Below are 24,018 nucleotides of genomic sequence, written 5' to 3'. Positions count from 1 at the left end.
GCATGAAACTGCCTGGTCTGGTTCGGTTAGATATTTAACTGGACCCAAACCAGACTGGGCCAGTTCAGTCCGGCAGTGCCTCGAACCCCCCTCCCTTCCAGTCTGGTCCAGGGGGGAGGGGTTCCCGCGGACCAAATAGTAAAAAAAAAAAAAAAACAACTTACCTCCTCCAGAGGGCTTCTCCAAGGTGAGGGGGGGTGTCTGTGGAGGTTCCCCCTCCCCCTGCCAGTCTCCATTCTTACAGCCACGGCCTCCGTTCTTACAGCCATCAACATTTTGGAGGCCGCCACACATGTGCAAATGGCCCCTGTGTGGCCGGATCATGACCCAGGCCATTCAGGGGCCATTTGCAGTGGCCTCCAAAATGGCCACCATGCTGGGAAGGGAGGCCTGGAAAGGGCTGAAGACCACCCCAAACAGGAAATGGCTGTAAGAATGGAGGGGGGGGAGGAGAACCCCAGTGGACCACCACCTCCCACCACCCCGGAGAAGCCTCCCAGAGGGGGTTAGTGTGTGTGTTTGTGTGTGTGTGTACACACACACACACGAATATGATGAGTATTTATATACTGCTTTTCAACCAAAGTTCCCAAAGCGGTTTACATACAGAAATTAATTAATTAATTAATTAATTAAATGGCTGCCTGTCTCCAAAGGGCTCACAAACTAAAAAAAGAAAATAAGAAAGCCACCAACAACCACCACGGGAGGAATGCTGAGCTGGGGTTGGATAGGGCCAGTTGCCCTCCCCCTGCTAAATAAAGAGAATCACCACTTTTAAAAGGTGATATATATATCCCTGCTACCCTGCTAACTGTATGTAATGGAACCATAAATACAGGAGAACTGGGCAGCACTAACACGAAGGTCCCGTTGGTGAGAGCTGGGACATTTGTGGATTTGTTCTCTGAAACAGGTGTAGTTGCCGGATATCAAGAGAGTTGCCACAAGCACACAAATAGTTTTTCTTTGAAAAAAAAGAAAAATATAAACTATGGATAAGAAGAAAAACAAATACCAAGAAAAGGGTTTTAAAATGTTAGGGAAAGTTCTTCCACAGAAGCTATAAACATTATTTTAAGAGTCATAAGGCCAAATAGCAGACATAATACATGAAGAGCTAACATTTTCACTGTTAATGAGACTTCAGCGATCGTATGACAGGCAGTTGTGTTTGATCTTAATGGCCAGTGAATACAAAAAAAAGACTTACAAATGTATTTTATGGGGTTGTAAAAGGAGAATGCTTGTCAGGCAAGGTAAGGGCTTTTTGCTAGTAACTTCACTGATGTGTCTACAAGTGTTTGAGCTGAACTCCTGCCCAGGTGCGGGCACAATGCCATCTGTCATGGGTGTCATATCCACAGAGGCAAGCACTCAGTTATAACTGCTGCTTGGCTGGAACTCTAGGGTAGGTAGAATATCTGGCCACAATGCATCTGAAGGGCACTTCTTTCTTTTTTCTTTTTGCTTCGTGCAAGGTAAGGTCCTTGTGGTTCTATATGAAACGCCCACAGCTTGGGATACAGATACTGAATGTATCTTGCTGTGAAACTTTTGTCAGTTTCATCAAGGTGAATTCAGCAAGCAAGGCTCTTTAGGTGAAGTGCTTTCCTTTCCTTCAGAGGACTGTCAATTTCACCAAGGTGGGAGTGAAATTGACAGTGTTCTATTTTCCCTTTTAAAAAAATCTTTAGAGGGAATGTGGTTGCTGGAGAAAGGCAGTACACTGGCTTCAAAAACTGTAAAGAAGATACAAGAAGGTATTTCAGCAATCAAGAAGACAGCTTTGCTGATAGTTGCCACTTTTTCTAAAAAACAATAACAAAACCTGAATGATTTTTCACTCTTGAGTGACGACTGAGAAATTAATAAAAGAAATAAAATATTTTGTCTGAATTTGAAATGGAGAACTTAAACAAAAGTGAGGCAGAGAAATAATAGATAAGAATATATAAAAGTTATGCCTGTTCCTGATACTTTGTGTTGGGGCAAGAGAGAGAGACTGGAGAGATTGCTTTAAACAAAAGGAACAGATTTGCCAAGATGAATATTGTAGGAGGTCTGCGCTGCAAATTTTAGCTAGCCAAAGTCAAATTTGAGACCAATTTCTGGCTTTAAAAATAGCTGGGGGTAAAGAGAATGGATTAATCTGACAAATGACAGATCAAGCCTTACAAAACTGACATGTGCTGACATAGGAATTCAGTTTCTTAAACTACCCTTCATGTTTTCTTTCCAACTCTCCTGAGATTGTAAAATGCTGCTAGTTTTGTAGAGGCAGCCCAATCTTATTTCATTTTTAGTTATTTTCCATTAGAAAATAGTTTCAGCAAAAGGCATCCCTCACACATCTCATGTACCATAAAGCTTCTAAGACTTTTACAACATTGGTTAACTAATTTGGAATTTACAGCCACATTCAGCTCCTTTCTCTCCATTCCTGAATCTCTTTGAGTCATTCCAGCCTGTGTGGTACCAAGGACACAAAGTCCTGTCAAAACATTGCAGCAAAGAGCTCTTTTAAAAAAGACTTTCCAATACAAATATTGACCTGAAGTGTCTTTTAACAGAATTTAAACAATGCTTCCATCACTTCTGTTCCCTTGTCTCTCAGCCATGCCCACAGAAATGAGAACAGCAGTAATTGGAGATTAAAAGGCAAAATTGATTTTGTAATTTCTCATTTTTAGCAGCTTCATTGTAGGTTATTAGAGACCATGAAATCCTTTGGAAAAAAATTGCCTTACATTTCTCAAGGGAGAAGGGGCTATGCAAGCAAAGAACAGGGTCATAGAAAGAAACGGCTGTTTTCTCCTCATTTTATTACTAAGGCTTTTATCTTCACATGAAGTAAGACCCATGCCACAAAAATCAGCAGATGTGTGCCCACCACAACTGTAATGTGTTTCTATTTGTCACCAGAAGGTGTGCTGGACTGTCAGACACCCTGGGTCTAAAGCCAAGAGCCAGGGCTAGCTCCGTGCTTCATGGGGTCCTTGGCAAACTGCCCCCGTGGGGCCCCTCCTACATGGGTGGGCCTTAAGAAAGTGGTTCTGCCACCACTACACAAAGGCTATGGGCACAGAGGTAATCTCAGAGATCACCAGTGGGCCCTTCCGAAGGCCCTGACCCCTCAGCAACTTCCTCACAATGCCAACCCCTGACACCATGCTTGCTCAGAACCCGGGAGATCAAGCATTTGATCTCTATTTCCTGTGCCATCAAGGGGGCTGCTGGTCTTAGAAAGCCCTGGTGGGATGTGGGACCCAGGGCAAATCAGGCAGTGAGGGGCCCCCTTCCAGTTAATTCTAATGGGGGTTAAAAGAGCAGGGCCCAGGGCAGTTGCCTGCCTTGCCATGCCCTAAGGACAGCCCTGCTGCTGGTTGTAGGAAGGAACTGCACCCCGTTCCCACAGGGACACTCATAGAACAACCCAGAATCCTCCTGGCCCAGGGAGCTAGGTGTGACCAGAGAGCCAATCCCATGCCATTGTCTTGCAAAGCTCCCAATTGACTGCACTCACTGCTAAGGGAGGTTATTCCTTTGTGCTGCCAGACTATTAACTGGCCTGCCAGCTGCCTCTTTGCCTGACTCACGGTTCTTTCCAGCCTTTTAGGCCTGAGTGCCTCATTTCTAAGATTTTTGAAAAATGAAAATGAGATGCATACCTCAACTAGAACTGAAACAAACAGCTATAAAAGTGTGCAGGAAATAGACAATAATAAGTTGTATAAGAAAAGACTATGAAATGATGCAAAAGTGTTTGCCATTTAGAATTAGGGCAATATTTCCTGCATTCACTCTGAATTGGCTTTTTATCACTTATCCAAACTGGCTACGTGGCTTCATGGTGATTGTCATTCAGAGCAAGGACAAGAAGAATTGTTCTCTGACTTGGCTAAGAGATATTGTCACATAGCCAAATCTGATTCACTATATGACAACATCCAGGACAATGCTAACTGAGCAAAGTGCGCCTTTTTAGTGGTGATTCTTTTTATTGAGCAGGGGGAGAGCAACTGGCCCTATCCAGCCCCAGCACAGCATCTCTCCAGTGGCTGTTGCTGGTGTCTATCTTATGTTTCTTTTTAGATTGTGAGCCCTTTGGGGACAGGGATCCATCTTTATTTATTTTTATTTCTCTATGTAAACTGCTTTGGGAACTTTGGTAGAAAACAGTATATAAATAATGTCGACATCGACATCATCATCATAATCATCATCATCAAACTGGCATTGTGATCTCTGACTGGCTGGGTTCATGTAGCCAAGAAAAGGAAGAAGCCCTTGTTAAATGTCTAGTTGTGGACTGGGCAGCAAACAGCCCTCAAAGAAGCATGCCCTACCCATTTTCTGCACCCCTTATACTATTTTTGTTGTGAGAATGTTTGAACACAAACATCTGATTCATGCCTAGCTGCTGCTTCACCAACTTCAAATGATGTCTGAAACAGATTACAGACTTAGGTATACCATAAAACATCACATATTATTTGATGTTCCAAGCTGTTGTTATAGGCCCAGGCTTACCTGGATGAGTCAGGAGTTCCATAGAACAAAGATATCAGGAGGAGGAGGCTGAGGCAGTTTATGTCAGTTAGATTACAAGCAGCTCTAACTCAGAGGCTGTAAAATGCAGAAGCCATTCAGTGACACAACAGTGAAAGAAAAAAATATGGGAAGTGAAGTTTTTATTTTTTTTAAAAAAAAAATCAGGGTTCCACCCCTCCCATTTTTCTCTTGGAAAAAATATACAAGGTCCATGTGAGCATTCTCTTCAAAAGCTAAAATGTGTGATGGACAATTATTTTAGAATTTCATTTTGCAAATGTAATAACAATACATGAAGTAAATTTATGGATTTTCTTATTGGAGGTGGCATGAGCATAGCTGTTAAAGACCTGAGAGGGCTGTATACTGATTTTTGCCTTCTACGAAGTGGACATCTCTGTAATTGCACAGGTTGTCTTGACTAATAAAGAAGCAACAGGCCGGGCCCGGGGGGGGGGGGTGGAATCTTCCTTGCAAATGGCAAAGCTTGACACAATCTATTTTTATTATTGTTCCAGTAATTACTGTTCTCGTATCTTAATAAACTGTTTTGATGCAAGAGAAGTTGGGTGGTATCAGCAGTTATTATGCTGTGGGTTGGAACACAATTCTAAGGAAGAACTCAAGCAAAAACAAAATGCTGAGTTACATCTCTTTCTTTCCCCAGACTAAAAGCCATTCCTGTTCCCTGTTTCTCCAAAGCAAAATGCATAACAAAATTCTCAGTTTCAAATGATCCAGATATGTACAATGTGCAGCTTCTGCCAGCGCAATACAGGATGGAAGGAAGAGTCCAATCACTACTGCATCATCATTCTTGTGTATTTTGCCAGTAAAAGACACAAGTGATGGTTGTGTGCAAGAGCAGCTCCGAGGGTTGGGGGGGGGAAAGTAGTTTGCTCCCCCACCTTCCCCCCATTTCTGTTTCAGAAATCTAATATGGGAGACATAGCTTGTCCATCCATAAAAGTTTGTCTACCCATAAAGCTCCCCCCACTCCATTTTCCCACCTGGTGCCACTACTGCTTGTGTGCAGTATTGTCAAATTATGCCATTTGTGTGTAGTTGGGAGTTTATCCCTAAGTACAGGAGGTAACAAATGAATACCTAAGGATAGTTAGTGCATGCTGAAAATATTCGGTGAGATATATTGTTGTTCGACAAGACATCTAACCCAATGTTACCAACCCTGCTCCTGCCTAGCCAGTGTGGTGTAGGGCAGAGCCAGTGTGGTGTAATGGTTAGAGTGTTGGACGAGGACCAGAGAGACCTGAGTTCAAATCCCCATTTAGCTGTGAAACTCACTGGGTGACTCTGGGCCAGTCACTTATCTCTCAGCGCAACCTACTTCACAAGGTTGTTGTGAGGATAAACTTAACTACGTACACCACTCTGGGGCCGGGCTCCTTGGCAGAAGAGTGGGATATAAATGTAATAAGTATTATTATTATGAAGTGCCAGTAAGGGAAAGATAGGGACATAACTATTGACATGGTTTCCTACTCTGCATGCATCCTAACCCTATGTTTAGAATGCATGCAATTTAAATAATGCTTGTACTTCTATCAGATACATTGTGCAAACCAGCCCTATGTGTACACTGTGCACAGATTGTACATGTATACAACATAATGTGAGAATGGCCCTAAGTATTCAACTCCTTATATTATAGTTGGATGTGTACACTCTGAACCCTTTCTCACGTGCAGTAAGACAGGAGGCTACCAATTTTTGCCGGGAAGAAGCCCAAAAGCACTTACCTCCCCGCAGACAATCCTCCTGACATCCCTGGGTGGGTGGGCATATTGCCCACCCAGACACGCACCAGCTCCTCTGGCAGCTCTGAGAGTCGGGATTCTGGGATGCACCGCTCCATGTTGCACTGCAACACGAGTGTGTGGTATATTATGGGGATCCCCTTCCCCCCTGAGTCTGTTAGCCATGGCTACTTGTAGGCACAGCTGACTGACGATCCAGAAAATGGGGTTAAGGAAGTGCTTGTCCCCTTAACCTCGTTTTCAAGGGAGGCTCCATTGGCAGGTTTGCTGCTGTGGTGCCACCAGGATCGGGCACAATCCCAGCGCTTCAGACATGCATGCAAAACCAGGCTGGGCTCCCTTAGCCTGGTTTTGCATGCGTGTGTGAATCGGTTAATCTAGCACCATCTAGGTCGAAATCCAGCAGGAAGTTCTCTTGTGCAAGTTGCACTGAAATGGATGGGAATTGCACAAGTGTATACTAGCCCTCTTGTACAAGGCCCATTCATTTCAATTATGCTTATGCAGTAGAACCTTTGGATGTATTTTTAGTGCCTGGGGCACTAAAAATATGCCAAACCAGGAGCTACATGCTTATGTCCTCCAATTTCTAAGTGATGAGATACATGAGCCACATTCTCATGACCAGAAAAATCATAGTCAGAGCATTAAACCCCAGTCAGCCAGCCCTGTGAATTCCTGTGCAGCATGTCGTAAGAACCCCAGATTTCCTGGTAATTCTGGTTAAATTGCTTCAGCTCACCAGCATTTAACCAGGATCACTAGCTGGAATCCAGTCCTATTTCTGGATAGTGATCCTGGTTAAATGCTGGTGAACTGCAGTAATTTAATCATGATTGCCTGGAAATTCCAGGTTCTCATGACAAGCTCTGTGGAAGCACATGGGGCTGGCTGATTGTGGTTAACTCTATAGATGCAATTGTTCTGGCCATGATTGTGTGTGTGTGTGTGTGTGTGTGTGTGTGTGTGTGTGTGTGTGTGCGCGCGCGCATCAGACCTTTTGGTTGCCATTTGAAAAAGAAGTAAAGGTGCAACTAAAGCTACCAATCCATATGAGCTAAGCGTTATCATTTATTTTAGTAATTGCAGCTGCTATGGTTACCAACTGTGCACTTGGCTAGTTCACTTGAAGATGTTTGGTGCCATGATATTGTGTACTGTCTCACAGACGCCAGTTTTTTAGAGAGCTTGGAGGGGTGATTATCTACCCCAGCTGCAGCAGAAATGCACAGGTAAGGAGAGCACTGCTAATTAATAGGGTCTGGAGGCATGGAGTTAAATGTCTAAATAAAGCAGTTTATTTAGGAAATGCATCCGGGAGATAGATTCAGCCTGCATACCTAGCTGCTAGCTATATAAAGGGAGAAGAGAGGGAGAAGAAGGAAGGTGAGAGAATGAAACTTGAGATTCTCAGAGGCTGTTCTCATGCACAGTCTAATCCGGCCAGGGCAGTGCCACCTAGCCCAGCTGTTAAACTCAGCTTTTCGCTGGGGTTAAAGGCATGAGTGGGCCCTTATCGCTGGCTCCAGGAATGTGTGTTCGCTTGGGCTGTGTTCAATCTGAGCAGACACAGAGATGGGCATCTAGAGTGCCCCTCTCCTGGGGGAATCCCCCAATGTACGGCACAAGTCCTGTGGTGCTTGTGGGATATCTGGAGGCCGGGATGTGAGGCCCCAGCCTCTGGAGCTCTGCGCTGCATGGCGCAGCAAGGATAATCTGGGTCTGCATTTGGTTGCTCATCTGCGGGGGAAGTGAGTTGGCCTAGCCTTCCCCCCACCTGCCTGCCTGTGCGGCTGTGTGAATAGCCCCTCAGTCTAAGGGGAAAGCATAGTCAGAGAGGGAATGCCCTTACTGGCTGTCTTTTACCACTAATGTTCCAGTGGTCAATAGGGTTGCTGGTGTTAAGAGTTGATGCTATCAGGAGCTGCATCTCCAACAAAGTCATGGGGGTATCCTGTAGCTGTAACTACAGAATACCCCCTCCCATCTGCCAAGCATTCATATGCTCCACTGCACACGGAGCAAGTTTATAAACGCTTGGTGGATGGGAGTGGGTATAATCCTAAGGTCTCTATTCAGATGCATTCGGTGGACAGCTATAACATTACACAAAGCAAATAAACAACCCCAGCTGACTGCTATTTTCCGCAATAAGTCATACTTTGGCTGAAAGCCACAATTACTTCAAAGTATTATCATTAACGTTAATAGAATGAAGTACTTGTAAAGAACTAGGTAGGACTCACAGACTAACTGCAAGGATTATAAGATGCTTTAATATTGCATAAGCTTCCCTGGGTGACAACTCACTTCATCAGATGTGGAGTTGTTTCTGGAGGAACACAGGGAAATGGGAGGTTATTAATTGCTTGGTTCAAGAGTGGACCGGTTGGAGAGTGCACTTCATTTCGCACGTGGTCGCAACACAGAGGGGCATTGGAAGCTGCCTTATACTGAGTCAGACTGTTGGTCTATTCAGCTCAGTATTGTCTACACTAGGGATGTGCACGGAACTGGGCGGGGGTGGCTCAAAGGGGTGGGGGTAGGACTTAAAGGGAGGGGGAGGGTGCACTTACCCCTCCCCCTGCCCCCCCCCACTGATCCTGGAATTTTGTAAAATTCCTCGGGGTGTCAGCGTACCTCCCTGCCACCCCTTCTCCTTCTTCGTCGGGAAGTGGCCGTCTCCCGCTCCAGGGAGGTATATGCTGCTGCCCCAAGGCATTTTATAAAACTCCAGTGCCAGCGGGGGGGGGGGGGGAAGCGGGGGGAGGGGTAAGTGCACCCTCCCCCACCCTTAAAGTCCTAACTCCCACCCCCGCCAAACGTTCAAACCGGCCAGTGTTCGAACCTGTTCGGAGGACCGTAAAAAGGCCTCCCAACAGGTTCATGAACATCCCTAGTCTCCACTGGCAGCAGTTCTCCAAGGTTTCAGGCAGAAGGCTTTCCCATCCCTACCTGGAAAAGATGGGTGCAATTACTCCACATCCCAGACTGCATCACTGATTAGTACAAGTGGTATGCTGAGGTGCTTACTCATGAGCCACTGGAGGGCCAACTTCACATGACAAGCTGGGCTGCTTATTTGTAAGTGATTTGCATGCTCCTATTTGTAGGTGCAAGCTGTGCACCCAGAAAGAGCAGCAGCCAAATGGAGTGGTGCACACATACCCTAAGTCTGATTAGCCAATCAGTGTGGCTAAGTGTGCATTAAATGTTTTAAATGTAGCAGGGCAGGAAAGGGCTGGTTGGAGGGGAAACTGGAAAACTTGGAGATGCTTGTTTTGGCCTGAACCTCTAGGAAACAGTCAGGAGATGGAATAGCAGAGAGACCTAGTGAAGAGATGGAGCAGGAGAGCAGCAGTGAGGAGATGGAGCAGGAGAGCAGCAGATTGGGCAGGAGAGCAGCAGCAGCCTAAGCCATCTGTCCTGAGGAGGGTTGTTCCAGCTTGTCCCTCAGGAATACAGAAAGAAGCCCAGCAACAGAATGGACTGCCAGGGGACCATGAGGGCAAGGACCTTCCCCATTTACTTGTTTCTATGTCCTGGTGAGAGGAGCAATGTGGGAACAGAGCACTGGGTGATATGTGCTTGTCTCTGTGAGACTGGTCTATCCCCTTTGGCGGCAGGCCTACTGAGAGCAGGGCTACATGTCAGATAGGATGAAGAATGGGAACTACCTTTGAGTAGACTTGCCAGGTGACGATAGGATCTAGTGAGAGCTGTTCTGGCCCAAGTGAGGGGAAGGCTTGATTTGTGAACACACGTTCATTGTGGTTAAGAACAAATAGAACCTCCATTGAGTCTTTTCTGATGGTCCTGTGAGGAAGGGTTGAGTACATGTTATAGTTTCTCTTTCTCTCTTGATTCAGTGTGCTAGTTACCTGGGTAATTAAAGAAGAACTCAGTGGCTGATATGTTGAGGTAAATTACCCAAAGTAATCCTATTGAAATTAAAAGGACAAATGTCAAAAGGAAATTTGACATTTCAATGTCAAATTTAAAATTGATTTTTATTTCAGTGTAAAGTACTTTGAGTACTTTCCCTCATCTTGTCAGTCATTGCTGTTGTAACAAAATATGTTTTGTAGGGTTCCCCTCCATATTGCTTTGCACCCTTGAAAAGCTGAAACCTCAGAACTATAGCTAGATTTGCTGCAACAGTTGCAGGGGAGCAACAGCAGAAGAGAGGGCATGCCCCCACCTCTTGCCTATGGGCTTCTCAGGGGGATCTGGTGGGCCACTGTGTGCAACCGGATGCTGGGCCCTATGAGCCCTGGGCCTGATCCAGTAGGGCTGTTCTTATGTAGATGTGCGAACATTTTGTTATGCCTGTTCCAGGCCACCAATGAATAGGGTCTATGATGAGAAACTCACCCGTGCCCAAATGCCAGGATACTTTGTTTGGAATAGTATTCTGTTTTTTAAATTATTATTATTTGTAAATGAAAGGATGGGCTATATTTTCAGGGCATGACCATTATTTTTTTCTAAGTAAATTCTTAAAGAATAGCAGTGTTGACTGTATATGCTACCTCTTTGTTTTATGCATTTGTTTGTTTGCAAAGAGCACTGGTGGTGCTAATCTACTTGTGGGGATGATTTTACAGGTGGGAATTGAATGGAGAAAAGCTGTTTTATACTGAGTGAGACCATTGGCCTATCTGGTTCAGTATTATCTGCTCTGACTGTAAGCAGCTCTCCAGGGTTGAGGACAGGAGTCTTTCCTAGCCCTACCTGGAGATGGGAGGAATTGAGCCTAGAGCCTTCTGCATTCAAAGCAGATGTTCTACCACTCAACCCTGGACCCACAAACATAGGAACATAGGAAGCTGCCATATACTGAGTCAGACCAGTGGTCTATCTAGCTGAGTATTGTCTTCACAGACTGGCAGTGGCTTCTCCAAGGTTGTAGGCAGGAATCTCTCTCAGCCCTATCTTGAAGAAGCCAGAGAGGGAACTTGGAACTTTCTGCTCTTCTCAGAGCGACTCAATTCCATAAGGGGAATAACTTACAGTACTCACACAGCAAGTGTCCTATTCATATGCAACTAGGGCAGACCCTGCTTAGCTACGGGGACAAGTCATGCTTGCTACCACAAGACCAGCTCATGGAACATATGAAGCTGCTTTATACTGAGTGAGATCACTGGTCCACGTAGCTCAGTACTGTCTACACCAGGTCTGTTCAACTTAGGCCCACCAGCTGATTTTTGGACTACAACTCCCATAATCCCCTTGCCACAGTGGCCAAGAGCCAGGGATTATGGGAGTTGTGGGCCAACATCTGCAGGAGGGCTGAAGTTGAGCAGCCCTGGTCTACACTGACTGAATGATGAATAGGCAGGCATGAAAGAGACAGTGGCCGCCTGAGTAGCGATTTTTTGTGGAAAAGGCATTGCCTGAGACATAAAGAGATATATCAGTTATATTTGCCCATGAGGAAGAGGAGTCACCTCGAAACTGGCTCAGAACCTGGGTGCCTGTCGGCACTGGCACTTCTACAGAGTGTTTCCAGACTTACAGACTGTTACCAGCTATTTCAACTTGACACTTTTATGGAGTGAAATCTGTGATTCTTGGCACTTCCACAGAGCGGTATTTACCATCTTATTTGAGGATATCCACATCAGTGGATTGGACATTTTGATATAGTACACTGTTTGTTCCTTTATGACCCATTGGGCATTCATTAAGATCGTAAAAATCAAAATCGGTGGTTATTATCTTACATATCTATTTCACTTGCTATCTCCTGATGTATGCACACATGTGAACATTTGGTTGATTTATACCATTCAAGCTATGTATATACATTTATGTTTGTATATTTAGCATTTTGGGATTTCTTATATTCTATTGTTTATTTTTACTGTTTATAGTGTTGTGATTATTTCACAGTGTTGTTTTTGATTTATGTATTATATGTTTTCAGTTTATACTTATGTTTTTGGCATCTTCAGGGGAAGCAATTTTCTTTATGATGGTTTTTCTAGGCAATCTCTTCAGAGAGTCCTATAAAGAGGTTTAATAAGATATATATAGTCCATTGTATTCTTCAGACTTTTATGCATTGGTCTGACACAGGGGATTTCTTCATTTCTGGCCTACACTGACTGGCAGCAACTCTCTAGGGCCCCAGACCGGGCTCTTTCCCAACCTTACCTAGAGATTATTTCAGGGATTGAACCAGGGACCTTCTGCATGCAAAGCATGTGCTCTACTCCCGAGCTATGGCAACTCCCCTGTAATGCCAATCCCGTCCAAGGCCATCTTGTATTTTCTTGGAGGCAGCCTGATCCTGCATGTGTTTCTGATCCGATTCTTCCTTCAGCTCCTTGTATTATCATATATTTGAATTCTCTCCTTCCCATTTCCTATTGGAACTCTGTAGCACAATTTAAGAGTGGGGGTATATGAACTGAATTGGTCTGTGTGTGCGCTCTGATATATCTGGCTCCACTGAACGAGCCTTGTTATGTTAGCTCCTTGAAATCTAATTAGTGCATAGCTTTAAAAAGCTGGCCAGCAATAGTTGGGGGTGCATGCATTTCCCAAAATAGCACTTGTAAAATGATCAATTCACATGCCCTTTTAAATACCTCCTAACCTAACGAAACACAAAACACCGAGGGGTTGGCTACAAAGTACAAATAGGATATTCATTATTTTAAATATTCTGAGTTGAAGCTGTAGTCTTACAAGATTGGTTGGGGGTCAGACCAAGCTCACAGTAGATTAGATTTACTGTGCTAATTGTGCACAATAGAATACTGTGCAGATTATTAACGTTATTGTTAAACTTTTTAAAATTGCACAGCATAATTATATATGTGTCACAGAACTTTTATCACACAGTCTGCTGTTTTAAAATACATGATTCCAGTCATTCTTTGGGAGAGCTGGAATTCCCAGCTGCCACCACAGAATATGGTGGCAACCAAGGAATATCTTGCTCTGAGGGGAGGAAAGAAGAGGCTGCAGAGCTGCCACCATACAGCGCCCATGTTCCAGCTGTGGTGGTTCCTCCCTCCCCAAGTGCCATCATAGAGTGACCAGGGAACATCTTGCTCTGAGGGGGGGAAATTGATGGAAAGCATCATCAAGGATAAAATTGTAAAGCACATAGAAGAACAGGCCCTGCTGGGAGAGAACCAGCATGGCTTCTGCAAAGGTAAATCTTGCCTCACAAACCTTTTGGAGTTCTTTGACAGTGTCAACAAGTGTGTGGATCAAGGTGATCCAGTTGATATAGAATTCCAAAAAGCTTCCAACAAAGTTCCTCATCAAAGACTCCTGAGAAAACTTAGCAGTCATGGGATAAGGGCCAACTGGTTGAAGGAGAAGAAACAAAGCATAGTGATAAATTGAGAGTTTTCACAATGAAGGGAGATAAGATGTGGGGTTCCCCCAGGGATATGTACTGGACCTGGTGCTTTTTAATTTATTCATAAATGATCTAGAAGTAGGGGTAAACAGCAAGGTGGCCAAATTTGCAGATGATATCAAACTATTTAGGGTAGTGAAATCCAAAACAGATTGTGAGGAGCTCCAAAAGGATCTCTCCAAACTGGGTGAGTGGGCAACAAAATGGCAAATGTGTTTCAATGTTGGCAAGTGTAAAGTGATGCATACTGTGACGAAAAACCCCAGCTTCAAGTATACGCTGAGGGGATCTGAGCTGTCGGTGACTGACCAGAAGAGAGATCTTGGGGTTGTGGTGGACAGCCTTTTGAAAGTGTTGACTCAATGTGTGGCAACTGTAAAAAAGGCCAATTCCGTGCTAGGGATCATTAGGAAGGGGATTGAAAATAAAACGGCTAACATTATAATGCCCTTATACAAAACTGTGGTGCGGCTACACCTGGAGTACTGCGTACAGTTCTGGTCACCACATCTAAAAAAGGACATTGTAGAACTAGAAAAGGTGCAGAAGAGGGCAACCAAGATGATCAAGGGCCTAGAGCACTTTTCTTATGAGGCAGGGCTACAACACCCGGGGCTATTTAGTTTAGAAAAAAGACGACTGCGGGGAGACATGATAGAGGTCTATAAAATCATGCATGGTGTGGAGAAAGTGGATAGAGAGAAATTCGTCTCCCTCTCACATAACACTAGAACCAGGGGTCATCCCATGAAATTGAATGCCAGGAAATTTAGGACCACAAACGGAGGTACTTTTTCACACAATGCATAATCAACTTGTGGAATTCTCTGCCACGAGATGTGGTGACAGCCAACAACCTGGATAGCTTGAAGAGGGGTTTGGATAACTTCATGGAGGAGAGGTCTATCAACGGCTACTAGTTGGAGGGCTATAGGCCACTTCCAGACTCAGAGGCAGGATGCCTCTGAGTACCAGCTGCAGGGGAGCAACAGCAGGAGAGAGGGCATGTACATACCTCTTGCCTGTGGGCTCCCCAGAGGCATCTGGTGGGCCACTGTGTGAAACAGGATGCTGGACTAGATGGGCCTTGGGCCTGAACCAGCAGGGCTATTCTTATGTTCTTAAAGAAGGAACAGTCAGGCTGAGGGCATAGCTAAGGGTGTTTACCCCTCTCCCCGGCAGCTCCTCCAAGTGAAGGAGATAATGAATTAAATAGAGAGGAGGAGGAGTGGGAGCTGGGGGCCCTCAGAAGCTGGCAGCCCCAGGTTCTTTGAACTCATCCATTCAATTATAGCTACACCCTTGGCTGAGGAGTTGCCCCCATCTAGCTCCTATGTTCCATCTGTGGTGGCCGCTCCCTCTCCAACTGCTACCACAGAGCTACCCCAGAGACCATCTTGCTCTGAGGGGAGGAGAGAAGAAAGAAAGAAGTGAGACTAATGAGCTCAGCATGTAAAGATCTAAGCATGCTGCTTGATGTATGGTTGAAGCTTTCATGTAAACTGCTTTGGAAGGTCTGTCCGAAAAGCAGCATATAAATGCCATAGGCAGACATTTTGAAGCTGTTCGCTACCGTCAGAGAAGAGGGCTGAAATAGTTCCTTTTCAGTTAAAGCTGGGATTCTCACAGTTTTGGAATGACTGCCACATATAATTTTGGGCTGTTGCCAGCTGTTTTGACACAAGTAGGTGCTGCTGCTCTAAGCACAGCCTGTTGTGTGTCAGCTCGGTCTCTCCTAATCTCTCCAGCTATTGTTGGAGCTGCCGTCATCCTCAGCTGCAATTGTGGCTGAGGATGATGGGAGTGTAGTTTGACAACAGCTGGAGAGTTTCAGGTTAGCCACCCCTGCTGCAACGGCTTCAAAATGCACATGTTCCTCGTTCAAATGGTAACATGGGGACATCATGATGAACTTCTCTCTAGTTCATCTCCTTGAGGAATGTTCTAGCATCACAAGAGTTTTCCTGTACAATTGGGCTATCTACTGCTCTAAACTGCAATGTTCTTTGTCAGTTTTATCATATTTTCGCTTTCAAACTTTACTTGACCATTGCCCAACTGCATCTAGCTAATGGCTTCAGTGGGCCTCATTGCTGCCTGGAAGAACAGCCATCCCTTAAGTTTTATTGTGTTTAAAAAAGTTATGCACAATTCTTGTGGTTTTCCCATGGGATTCCCCCCACCCATATTAATCTGCTGAAGCAACCCTATTACACTAACCTGAGCCTTTCACCAAGAAGTTCTTTTGGTTAAGTAGGAACAGGTGAGCAGCACCTTTTCAATAACCATTTCAGAATTGCTGGCTACATCAAGGAATACTCTTGTTCCCATATGTAGGAAAGTGGCAGGCTTTCTGTGGGTAAAGTTGTCATAGATGAATAGCCATAATTTCACCTGTAGGGAGTTCATATTCTACAACAAATATTTTATTTATGATGAATATTTATATACCGCTTTTCAACCAAAGTTCCCAAAGCAGTTTAGATAGATAGATGGATGGAGAGATAGACAGACAGACAGATAGATAGACAGATAGGTATAAAATGGCTCCCTATCCCCAAAGGGCTCACAATCTAAAAAAGAAACATAAGACAGACACCAGCAACAGCCACTATAGGGATGCTGTGCTGGGGCTGGATAGGACCAGTTGGTCTCTCCTTGCTAAATAAATAGAATCACCACTTTTAAAAGGTGCCTATTTGCTTGGTTAGCAATTTTCTAGTACTGGAGAAAGGGAGTGCAAAGCCTCCAAATTGGGGGTGTGTGTGTGTTATAGTGACAGAACATTGACGATATCATTAGCAGCTATAGGAGAGACCTTCTAATGGACTTGGCAGTGTCCCCATATTGTACTCTACTGTAATTAAGCATAACTAAATATTTATTTATTTATTTATTTATTTATTTATTATTTTTACATTTCTATACCGCCTTTCGTTAAAAGAAAACCCCAAGGCAGTTTACAAAAATTAAAACATACAATAAAAGCAGTAAAAACATCAAGCAATAAAAACATCAAGCTAAAAACATATAAACAAGCATAAAAACATGACGACAGATAACAGATAAAAACAGATAAAAACAGAGAAGCCGCAGTAAAAACAATCATGTAAAAGCCTGGGTAAAAAGCCAAGTCTTTAAAAACTTTCTAAAAGCCGTGATGGAGTCTGAGGAACGAATGGCCACCAGGAGAGCATTCCAGAGTCTAGGGGCAGCAACAGAGAAGGCCCTGTCCCGAGTGCACGAAAGCTGGGCCTCCCTCATTGTCGGCACCCGGAGCAGGGCCCCCTCAGATGTCCTTGTCAAGCGGGCAGCAACCCTTGGGAGCAGGCGGTCCCTCAAATACCCCGGGCCAAAACCGTTTAGGGCTTTAAAGGTCAAAACCAGCACCTTGATTTGGACCCGGAAACAAACCGGCAGCCAGTGCAGCTCTTTCAAAATGGGGGTGATATGTTCCCAACGGGCAGCTCCAGATAACACCCTCGCTGCCGCGTTTTGCACTAGCTGCAGTTTCCGGATATTCTTCAAGGGCAGCCCCACGTAGAGCGCGTTACAGTAATCCAACCGCGACGTGACTAAGGCGTGGGTAACCGTGGCCAGATCTGCCTTCTCGAGAAAGGGACGCAGCTGGCGCACCAGCCGAAGCTGTGCAAAGGCACCCCTGGCCACTGCCTCCACCTGAGCTTCCAAAAGCAGAGCCGGGTCCAGTAGTACCCCCAAGCTGTGTACTTGCTCCTTCAAGGGGAGTGCAACCCCATCCAGAACCGGTAAAATCTCCTCATCCTGATTGGCTATCCTACTGACCAACAGTACCTCCATCTTATCCAGATTCAATTTCAGTTTGTTAGACCACATCCACCCCATCACGGCCTCCAGCCCCCGATTCAGGACATCCACCGCCTCCCTAGGATCAGGTGACAAGGAGAGATAGAGCTGAGTGTCATCCGCATATTGCTGACAACTCAGTCCAAATCCCCGGATGACCTCTCCCAGCGGCTTCATGTAGATGTTAAACAGCATGGGGGACAAGACCGATCCCTGCGGGACCCCACAGGCCAATGACCACGGGGCCGAGCAGTAGTCCCCCAGCACCACCTTCTGGACCCTCCCCTCAAGAAAGGACCGGAACCACTGCAACGCAGTGCCTCCGATTCCCATACTCGAGAGGCGGCCCAGAAGGATACCATGGTCGATGGTATCGAACGCCGCCGAGAGGTCCAGCAGAACCAACAGGGACACACTCCCCCTGTCTAGTTCCCGGCGTAGGTCATCCACTAGAGCGACCAAGGCAGTCTCAGTCCCATACCCGGGGCGGAAGCCAGATTGAAAAGGGTCCACATAATCCGTATCATCCAAGACCCTCTGCAGCTGGGACGCCACCACACGCTCCATCACCTTGCCCAAAAAGGGGAGGTTAGACACAGGTCTATAGTTGTCCAGGTTGGAGGGATCAAGGGAGGGCTTTTTTAATAGAGGTCTTACCACCGCCTCCTTAAGGCACGATGGCATCCTGCCGTCCCTTAACGAAGCATTAACTATCACCTCCAGCCATCTGCCTGTCCCCTCCCTGGCAGCTTTTATTAGCCATGAAGGGCAAGGGTCAAGAGCGCATGAAGTCGCACGCACACTGCCCAGGATCTTGTCCACATCCTCAGGCCGCACCAACTGAAAAGAATCCAAAACAACGGGACCAGATGGTACCAGAGGCACGTCTGCCGGAACTGCCAAAACTCTGGATTCCAGGTCAGCACGGATGCAAGCGACTTTATCTGCAAAGCGACAGGCAAACCGATCACAAAGAGCCGTAGATGACTCCTCTCCCATTGTCCGGGGGGATGTGTGGAGCAAGGTTTTCACCACACGAAACAGCTCTGTTTGCCTGCACTGAGCAGACGCAATGGAGGCGGAGAAAAAAGTTTCTTCGCCGCCCCCACCGCCACGGCATAGTCCCTAAAATGGGTTCTAGCCCGTGTTCAATCGGATTCGTGACGACTCTTCCTCCAGCGTCGCTCCAGCCGTCGTCCGAGTTGCTTCATCACCCTGAGCTCTGAGGAAAACCAAGGAGCAGAACGGGCTCCACCAAGCCGGAGAGGGCGCTTGGGGGCAACCGTGTCAACAGCCCGGGCCATCTCTCCATTCCAGAGATCAACCAAGGCCTCGACAGGGTCACCAGCTCTGGACACTGGAAACTCCCCGAGGGCCGTCTGAAATCCAAGCGGATCCATAAGCCTCCGGGGGCGGACCATCTTAAACGGCCCACCACATAAATAGATGCATATTCTTCCCTGTTTACCCTTGCCTCCATCTTTCTACACTCCTCTTTTGTCTCTCTTGTGTTGAATTTTAGATTGCAAGTTCCTTGGGGCAAGAGTCTGTCCACTTGTACTTTGCAAAGTGTCCTGCACATCAATGGTGCTAGTTAAGCAAACAATAATAAAGTCAGTGGCTCCATTATGATTGCCTACACTTTTCTCCCACCCTTCTTCCAAGGAGCTTGGAGTGGCATAGAAGGTTCCCCCACATTTTTATCCTCACAACACTGTTGGTTGGCATTGTTTAGGCCAAAGATGGTGACTGGCCCGAGGTGGCTTCATGAGATTTCCTTTGAGGCTTCTCTGCTCCTAGTCTAATCACTTTGCCACACTGTCTCTTTGCCTGATAAGTGTCTGTGGCACTAGTGCCACTGTCATCCACACAACACATGTGTAACAGTTGTGGTAGCCATTAAGAGGGAAAGATTATAATGTCCTAGCAACGGGGTTTAATAATTTGAATGCAAGGAGACAGTAACATCTCCACCACCACCACCCATGGAAGCTCTTGAGGGGGTGAGATTGTCTTGGTGGTTCACTGATTGCTATAGCATCACTACCACCACTTTCCCTGAGAAAACCCTAGTAGAGAGGCCATATCCTGCATACTATCATACAATATAGTAATTCTTTCAATCCTGAGTCATGATATTGTATTTTCTTCTTATTTTTCTTGTAAACTATCCTGAGAGCATTGGCCAGTTGGGTGGTACACTAACTAAATCAGTTATAAAATAGAGAAGCATTGCAATCAAATATCTTTTTACGTAGTTATTTTACTCATCTGTTCCAAGAATCGATGCATTAGAGATTGAGTGGTGTGGGGGTTTTGCCATTATGCACACTACGGCAAAAGTAGAAGCATTATTTTAAGAGTGACAGTGGTGAGGAATAATGCCAAGCAAATTTTGATATCACACAAAAAACACAAGACTGAGAAGGAGTAATAAGAAACTGGTTAAATAGTCTCACAAAGTCATCTTGTCAGTTTTTTCCCCTCTTCGAGATGAGAAAAATCCTTCTTTTAAAACAATCCTACAAGTTTATTTTCCAAAAGGCTGCTGGCAGGCTGTCACAGAAGGGGAAGATTATGATTAGCTGAAATGTCATCAGCCTGTTATTCTCTGCAGAGGCGATATGAATGGGAATTAAGTAACGAACTTCTGCAAACAGATGATACGAGAGCAGAGGTTCCAACTAACCAAAGCTGATTTCGCATTTTAATGCAAGGAGTGTGCTGACGGGTTGCGAGAAGTGAGACTCCTCTCCCTCGTTATATCTCCTCCTGCTTTAGGACCAAATGGAGAGGCGCTGCGGGGGAGATGAGCTTTAATGATAGCAAAGCCTTCTGCAATCATAAGACGACAAAAATATTGTTCCTTGAGAAAAGCTGTGGCTCTTCTAAACTGCTAATTTGTGGAGTTTGGTTCCATTTTGTTCGAGTGCATGAGCTTGCTGAGTCTTCCCCAAGTATTTCACGATAATATTTCTGTAGTAGTAACAGGGATGCATTTAAAACCAGAGAATCAATGGAATAAAGCAAACTCAGTCCCAGGGGGAGTTAATGGCTGATTCAATCAAACACGCTTTAATTAAATTTTTTATCAAAAGGCAGAACGCAAATTACAAATTAGTCCATTATATAATTATAACTAGGGATGAGTACAAGCCCCATAGTTTGTATCTGAATTTCAAACACTCATTATAAAGATAATGGCCCTTTGCTACATACAGTCCAGCTCTACATTGTGTGGGTTTGTAGCTCGAAGCCCTGCTGCCCAGATAGATCTCCACTTGCACTTCTTTGAATCTGAGCCACATAATGCTTCTCTCTCCTAACATGCATGCAGTGAAGGCAAACGGATGCTGAAATGCCAGCACCGCAGTGCAGTTGTCAGGGGTCAGTCTTCAACCACAATTTCCTGCCTGGAATGAAGACAGATAAAGTTATGGCCCCCTGGATTCAGGCTCAGACTGGCCCACAGGGCAACAGGGCATATTCCCGGTGCGCCCCACCTGTGGGGTGCTCCTGCACCCTGCAGCACTCAGCAGCAATGAATACTCCCACCCTTAAGTAACCATTCTGCTCAAAAGCTGGCGCCCTCCCCACATACACCCCACTGCCCTTTCAGTGCACCCAGCCCAGCCCTGCCTGGATTGTTGAAGCCTTAGCTGAAACAAGTCTGCAAAGTTCTCATGAAAATAAAGTAAAATGCTAGATAATACGGATATGCCCGTTGTGTTCTCTGAACACCCATGTATTTTTGTGGCACACAAAGAAACAATAGTTTTGCCAGGGTCAAAAGGGTCATGCCCAAGACCTCAGTGAGCACATGGGGACTTTTCTGACCATTCTGTTATCTGCAGCTGCTTAGGCCTCCCTCCAAAGCTGATGGTGAGTGTCAGGGTATCCTTTGGAGCAGATAGAGGTCACATTCACATATGTCAGAGGCCACATTTGCACATAATGTGGAACCGTGGATCCAATGGTTCTGATCCCACCCCCCAACACACACACACACACACACATATACACTCTCCTGTCTGCATGTGGACGAAATGGAGACCATGGTCCCTGCAGTCAGGGAGACTGCAGAGAGGAGGGGGAACTGGCAGTGCAGGCTTCGTTCTTGCTGAAGGGCAGCCTGCACAGCCAATCATGCCCAGAGAGAGGGAGGAACTTCCTCCCTCAGCTCCGGTTTCACTGAATGCAGTGTTATGGACAGCACTCAATTTTCAGTGGGTGTCTGAACTTAAATTGGCAAAAGGGCCTGAGCAGAGCCATCTTGATTCAGGAAAGACCATTTCGGGCTGTTTATGCACAGCCCTGTTTTTGCTGAAAACAGTACATGTTGTTGCACAATCTGTGCATGGCCTACACTCCCAGTCAAAACAAGACCGAACATGAGATCCTCCGCACCTGAATTCTTGTTTTGAGTTGGGAGGAGGGAAAGTGAGAGTGAAACCCTTTAACCAAGGCCTGAGAACAGGATTCTTGGGGCAGAAGGGAAAAGATCTGAGGAGATCCTGACAGGGACTGGAAACATCTAGGATGGAGAAGTCAACTTGAAAAGCTATTTTAGCAGACCCTCATGGCGGCGGGGGGGGGGGGGCTACTTGCTACTGTATTTTTTAAACTGAAGACTTCTACTCAAGTGTGTGCCTTTTCTTTATGTCAATGACCGTGTTCTGCTGCTGTTATTCTTTTTGTTATTAGCAATAAAGGAGATATTAGGGGAAACAGAATCCCTTTTCTTCATTTTTTACTCGTTGGAACAATGCTTGGCCTAGCAACAGCCTAGGACCATAGGGTTCCCTTTGCTGAGTGAAACGTGTTTCTGGGATAAAGTAAACATTCTCTCCCCCTCCAGTGATGTTATACACATGACAGCAGCCTCCAGTGCTGCATTCAGATGACATCCTCCACAGCTGGAATCCCGATCATGAGCAGCAAAACTCACTACAAACTGAGGGTTCAAACTGGAGTCTGCAGAGCACGAGCTTGGGTTGCTGGACAAGTGGGACCAGAGTTGCACGCATTCAGATGTAACGGTAGGGAAACCTCTGGCCCCTGCAACTCCAGTTCGCATTACGTGCGAATGCGGCAATAATGTTGGGGGATTATGTGATATAGTGTTGGGAGAGGAATGGGGCATTTCCCCTTGTGGAAGAGCTGTCTACTTGGGTTCCTGCTTTCAGCTGGGTTTGTGTGCTGCAATAGGGCTCATGTAAAATAAAACTAATGGAATTATCTTGTCCTCTCCTGAAATTATGCTCTAATTTTACCATTTTAAGGAATTGATTTCACTACATTTTACTTTGCTCCATTTTAACACTGTTCAGATGGTAGAAAGGGAGCAGATATCACCCCAGAGGGGATTTTCCTTGAATAAGGGCTGTGTCCAATAACTGTCTACCACCTGTAATTGAATGGTAGAAGAAATGGCCAAAACCTATATGCTGCTGAAAAGCCACTGCAGTGTTACAGGACCTTGGGGAACAGATTCCATTAAAACAGCACAAAATTGGAACAGAGAAGCAGGTAGCTGCAGTTTGTAGCAGGTTTCCATTTCATTTTCTTTGCTTGTTTTTAGACCAGTGAGTATGCTGGAGGAAGCACACTCATTTCCAGGTGCTTCTTACAGATAGGGTCCCCAAGTCCAGATGGTGAAAAAAGTCGATATCCATCACCAAAAAGGTGGAAAGAGAAGTGGCTTTTCACCAAAAATGTCTCCAAAAAGTCTCCACTTTGCATCAAATTTGCATATCTTTATTCTTATTATATAAGCATATTTTGATTAAAAATTGGATAATTTGAGAATAAATACAGCTCACCACTGTGAAGCTGATGACCAGGTGAGCTGTATGTCTGCTCAGTCTGCTGTCTAGGTGCAGAGTTCTCAAGACCCTGCTTCTTAACTGCAAATTCCTTACCTGGTTAGGTTTAGGGATGTGCACAAACCAGCAGATGGCTGGTTTGGCAGTGGTGGGGGTTACCTTTAAGGAGCAGGGAGGGTGCTTCCCCCACCCCCGCCGCATTTTGCCCACTGGTGCTGTCTGCAAAATCACTGGCATGGGGTGGCAATCAACCCTCTTGCTGTCCCAGTCGGTGTCAGACCAGAAGTGGCTGGTCTGTCACACGCACCAGACACTTCTGGTCTGACGCTGACTGGGGTGGCAAGAGGGTTCACTGTGGCCCCGCACAAGCAATTTTGGAGACAGCACCAGCAGGGGAAATGTGAGGGTCAGGGAGAGCACCCTCCATGCTCGTTAAAGGTAATCCCCCTGCTGCCGAACCGGCTGAACCACCGGACCGCTGGACCAGTTCAGAGGTCCAGAAAAGGACCTCCTAACTGGTTCATGCACATCCCTATCCACAGTCCTCTATCCTCCTCATCCGGGCTGCTCTCCCCTGCCAGGTCAGCAACTTCACTGCTTGGCTTAAGGCAGGGCAGCCAGCTAGCTACCAAGCCAGCCTCCTTGCATGCTG

At 45.7% G+C, this 24,018-nt stretch overlaps 1 protein-coding gene and 1 long non-coding RNA gene across 2 annotated transcripts in view; one reads left to right on the top strand and one right to left on the bottom strand.

Annotated features, from left to right (window-relative positions):
• Positions 1–7,484: 7,484 nt before the first annotated feature.
• The window catches only part of SIPA1L1 (signal induced proliferation associated 1 like 1), a 320,297-nt gene continuing 303,763 nt past the window's right edge, over positions 7,485–24,018 (top strand). Inside the window, exon 1 of the mRNA XM_053311160.1 lies at positions 7,485–7,564. The gene's annotated coding sequence lies outside the window, so the exon portion shown is untranslated. The remainder of the gene's footprint in view (positions 7,565–24,018) is intronic.
• Positions 20,596–21,608, bottom strand: LOC128351549 (uncharacterized). Its single transcript, XR_008319859.1, has 2 exons — positions 21,379–21,608; positions 20,596–20,954 (listed from the first exon to the last, which is right to left on the bottom strand). It is a non-coding gene; the product is annotated as an uncharacterized LOC128351549 (long non-coding RNA).

The sequence above is a fragment of the Hemicordylus capensis genome, chromosome 1, assembly GCF_027244095.1.
Source record: "Hemicordylus capensis ecotype Gifberg chromosome 1, rHemCap1.1.pri, whole genome shotgun sequence".
NCBI classification, from domain to species: Eukaryota; Metazoa; Chordata; class Lepidosauria; order Squamata; family Cordylidae; genus Hemicordylus; species Hemicordylus capensis.
The sequence above is the reverse complement of the archived record's forward strand: the minus strand, read 5'-3'. Positions and strand labels throughout refer to the sequence as shown.